A 5,429-nucleotide genomic window follows, 5' to 3' on the forward strand; every position below is an offset into this window, starting at 1 on the left:
CAGAGGACTTCTTAACTTGTGTTGTAGATGCATTACTGGGGTTCAGAGAGGTGCTGGGACTGCTCCAAACTGAGCAGGTTCATGCTATTTGAATAATCCCAAGTTCCCTGTTTGAAGACTGATGGGACTCCACTTTTGTCTGAGTTTACAGTTTGTTGTTTGTAATCATCCAGTGGGTGCACAGGCTTCCTGTCTACCCTGAAGACAGAGGTGGAGTAAACTGCAGCCCCAGAGGCTATTTCTCACCCATTTGGCTTGTTGACGCCTCCCAAATCTATTTTCTCAGAAAATTCCAAGTTTTAGATTTTATATTAAAATTTTCATTTGCCAATGGTTTCTCCTGTGTCCCTCTGGTCTCCTTGCCAGGAATCAAGTCCCAAGAGTTCCAGTGTGACCACCGCAGGCCATTTTATCCAAAGGTAGCTTGCACAGTATGGCAACGAATGGTTTTTGCTACCAGAGAACTCACTGTCCTGAACAGATGTGGTCCCAGATGACCAGACATTATTTTATTTATCTTTTAAATCTTCATTTATTTGGATGCGCTGGGTCTTAGTTGTGGCATGTGGGATCCAGTTCCCTGACTGGGGATTGAACCTGTGCCTCCTGCATTGCGAGTGCGAATCTTAGCCACAGGACCACTGGGAAAATCCCATGATCAGGCATTATGATGGGCACTTCCTAATAACTGAGAGGTCAGAGAGGGGAACCAACCAGTTCAGAGACACCCAGCAAGTCGAGATCAAAAGCACACACCAATACTTGCTCTCAGACAGATGACCTAGAACTCCAGGGCTTGTGGCTTGGGCTGTCCGAGCTCTCACAGACTCTCCGTGGGCCTTCCCTCTCTTGCCCTCCAGAAAGCTGAGCAGAAGCATCCAAAGAGCTCGAGTTTCATGGTGGGGTGGGGGGGAGGATGGAGTGAGAGCAGGCAGGGCCAGCTGCAGTAGTAATTTGTCTGGTTTACTGGGTCAGTTTCCTGTCAGGGCTCACTGTGGTTTAAAATTATTGTGGAGCTGGTTTCTCATTGACAGGGGTTTATAAGCCCCCCGTATGTCTGCTCCTCCTTCCCTCCTGGAGGGAGCACTTCTCCCTAACCTTTCCAGACCTTGCTTTTATTGTTCAGTGGCTAAGTGGTTCCTGACTCTTTTGCGACCCCACCAGGCTCCCCAGTCCATGGAATTTTCCAGGCAAAAATACTGGAGTGGATTGCCATTTCCTCCTCGAGAAGATCTTCCTGATCCAGGGATCAGGAAGTCACAAATCCACGTCCTTGTGTCTTCTGCATTGGCAGGCAGGTTCTTTACAACTGAGCCACCAGGGAAGTCCTTGCTTCTATTACTTAGGGCCAGATACTGTTTTTCTGGGTTTCCTGTGATGCCAGATTCCACATTTTGGGCTGATGCTGGCTTTCCTCAGCACCTTTTCTGGTGAAACACTCCCACAACCAAATTTCCCTTTTAAATGAATTCCACTGGATTTGCACTAGCACCTATCATCTTAGTTTTCTCCCTTTGGCTACATCAGTGAGCTGTCCTATATGGGAGTCATCAGCCACATGTGGTTATTACATACTTGAAACGGGGCACTCCAGTGTTCCTGCCTGGAGAATCCCAGGGACGGGGAAGCCTGGTGGGCTGCTGTCTGTGGGGTCGCACAGAGTCGGACACGACTGAAGTGACTTACCAGCAGCAGCAGCAGCAGTCTGAATTCAGCCGTCTTCTAGTGATAAAACACACAATAGATTTCCAAGACTTAGTACAGAAGAGGCCAAAGTAGCTCGTCAAAATTTTTATATTGATTGCATGATGCAGTGATGATATTTTAAAAATGTTGGGTTACATCAAAAACATTAAAATTAATTTCACCTGTTTCTCTTTGTCATGTGGCTACTGGAAAATTTGTAACTTACATGTGTGCCTCACGTTCTATGTCTGGGCAGGGCTGATATATACCAGTTTATTTTCTAGAAAATGCTGATTGCTCCTGTGTTGCTATTTGAAAGACCTGGATTGGACTCCTAATTCCTGTATTCCTAGTTTATCTTCTCCTGCACGTACTTACCTATACCTAGATTCAGATTCTTTGCCTCCTGCCAATAATACTGCCTGTGCTTCATGCCTCTTATGAGATTTTATGTGCAGATGGAAACACTTTGAAATGCATGGCACTGCTGTAAGGAATTGTAATGATTATTAGGTGGTAGTGCCTGCCACCTGTAGTAGTGAATCCAGGATGTCTAGAGTTATTTCTCATCCTCCGCTCCGTACAAGCAGAACGGTGAGAGCCTTTGTCTTCCTAAGGGTTAAGAAGAGGCAGTTTGAGAGAATCAGCTTCTTTTGGTTAAACAGTTCCCGAAATAGATCTGGGGAGGTAAAAAAACAAGAAGGCCATCGAATCAAGTGAGGAGACTGAAAGCTGCTGGCATTTCACTTCTTTTGTTCTCGTTCTTGGCTGTCAGAACAGAAACTGATGGGCAGTTGGTGGCGTGGACAGCCTCTGCAAAGTGGCCTGATCAGATTCCTGAGCTTGTAGGTCACTGGGCAAGATGGCGACTGGCCAGAGCCAACGCCACGCCCTCCTGACCTTGAAAGGAGCCACAGGTGGACCTGAATTTGTTGCTCTGTGAGCCTCTGCTGTTGTCTGTGATGTCCTGGGCATGGATCTTATCTTTATGAGAGTTTGGTGAGTTGGCGAAGGAGTAAGTAGAGGAAATGAGAAAAAATATATGTTTGACTTTAGTGAACAACAATCACAAAGAAACTAGCTAGAAACTGTAAAGAATATCAAATACTCCTCTTTTCCTGTCCTTTCTATTCTATCCTCAGACTGTGGAATCATCCTTGGCCCTTATGATTCTCTATGAATGAACAAATGAGTTGTTTATATCAAAATAGACATATTTGTGAAATGAAACCATGCTGGGTATTGTGATTTATCATTTCAGTCCCCAAATATGTTGCCAGAAGATGTCAGGCATTGTTGAGAGCAAAGCAGGATTCTAAAGATACTCAATATATTGACAGTAAACCAGAAAAGCTGAACTCAGCCTATGTTTACCTGATATCACAGGGTTTTCTGAGGGGCAGAGGAAATTATTTCTCTTCTAATCCTACAAACATAATTTTACATAAACACAAAATGAAATTATAATACACTTTGCTCTCCTGAGCATGGTTGTTTCTGTTTTTCTTGGCTCCTTCCTCCCCTTCCCTGGCCCATTCACATCACCTTCTCCCAAGTAACCCACAAGAATATGCCAATATCTTTGTTTGCTTCTCTCCATGCTCATGTAATCACATACACATAATACACATACAACATTCCTTTGTCAAGGTGTATTTTAATTAAGTGGAATAAAATTGTATCACTTTCCTCATTCAGTGATTCTTCCAGGCAATCCCAGCAGAGCAGCTCTTAGAGCTGTAAGTCATCCTTTTTAATGACTGTATAGTAGTCCACATGAATGAGTGTGGATAGATCATTGCTTCCCAACTTTCCTCTTGGCAGTAGGCATTCACTCTATTTCTAGGGTTGTTTGTTCATTTTTGACCTTTTGAACAATACTTGCCAATCTGTTTTTTCTTTTGAGGGGTGTTTATATTAGTTAGGTTCCCAGGAGTGACATTATAGCATATATATACATTTTGAAATTTTAAGAAATATTGACACAGTATTTTCTAAAAAGTCTGTTACAATTCTCAATTTTTTCCAACTATGTAAGAAAGCATTCCTCTGCCACATCTTCCCCTGAAAAGGATGTGTTTTTTTTCCAAAGAATATTTTGCCAGTAGGATAGATATAAATTGATAATTCATTAACTCTAGATTAGGAGTTGTTAACCATCTGGGAGGAGATAGACTCCTCAGAATACTGATTTTTGAAGGGCAAAATAAATTATATAGGATTACAGAGAAAACAAATTGTATTGAAATATAGTTTTCAAATATAAAAAATATCCACAGATATTATATGTATCTCTATTCACATCTTAAATAACAAAGTTCAGTTGCAGATCCAAAAGCTATCATAAATTCAAAGAAGTGGGGAATATAGCTGCTATTTCAACATTACTTGTTACAACTGTAACATGCTAGGAAAATGTCTGTGATTGCTCTTGGACACAAAATCATAATGTGATTTTGTAATATGACTGTAGCTGGTTGACTACACTTATCGTTGAAACAAACACCATATTTCAGTTGGAAATAAAACTAAAAATTTGGTGCCTTTTCATCTATATTCACAAATGGTTCAACATCACCCATAGATTCCTTGGGGCTCCTGTACCCAGGTTAAATAGCCTTGTTTTAGACCTTCTGAGAAGAAGCCCTAAAGACCATCTTATTCTACTCTTTCACCTTAAAGATGAGGAAGACATTATTCTAGAGTTTGTGCTCTGACCAAGACAGAAGTTCAGATGTTTCAGCTCCATGCTTGGTACTCTTTTCCCACAAATTTTACCCTCTCCAGGGAGGCCCACCCCAGTTGCGGAAATTTCCTTAGCTGCCTCTGTTTGACTCCAAGTCTTGGTTAGACCAGGGGTTGAAAGACTGTGGCTTGTGGGTCAAATCCAGCCTACTGCCTCTTCTTTTAATAGTGTTATTGAAACATAGTTGCAGAATCTGGAAAAATGGTACAGATGAACCTATTTCCAGGGCATGAATAGAGATACAGATGTAGAGAACAGACAAGTGGACATCACGGGGATGGGGGCAGGGGATGGTGGGACAAATTGGGAAATTAGGATTGATATAAATACACTTGCATGTGCAAAATAGATGGCTAGTGGGAAGCTGCTGTGTAGTACAGGGAGCTCAGGTCAGTGCTCTGTGATGACCTAGGTGAGTGGGATGGGGCAGGGAGGTGGGGACAATGGGAGAGAGGTCCAAGAGGGTGAGGACAGATGTATGCTTACAGCTGATTTGGGCTTCCCTGGTGGCTCAGATGGTAAAGAATCTGCCTGCAGTGCAGGAGACCTGGGTTTGATCCCTGTCTCAGGAAGATCCTCTGGAGAAGGGAATGGCTACCTACTCCAGTATTCTTGCCTGGAGAATGCCATGGACATGGAGCCTGGTGGACTACAGTCCATGGGATTGCAAAAGAGTCGGACATGACTGAATGACTTTCAGTTTCACAAAGCTGATTCATTTCATCATGCATCAGACACTCACAATATTGTGAAGTAATTATATTCCAATAAAAAAATTTTTTTAGAGAAAGGAACACAGTTACATCCATTTGTTTCCATATTGCCTGTGGCAAGTTCCTGTTGCAGTGGCAGAGTTGAGTAGTAGTAATTGACCACATGGGCCACAAGCCTACAATATTTACTCTGGCCAACTTTAGCCAACTTATGGCTTAGACCCACGGGGGAACCTGCAGTCTCATTTTACCTATACTTTGATGTTCCACATTCCAGCGGTGGA

This window comes from Cervus elaphus, chromosome 1 (genome assembly GCF_910594005.1).
Source record: "Cervus elaphus chromosome 1, mCerEla1.1, whole genome shotgun sequence".
In the NCBI taxonomy this organism is placed as follows: domain Eukaryota; kingdom Metazoa; phylum Chordata; class Mammalia; order Artiodactyla; family Cervidae; genus Cervus; species Cervus elaphus.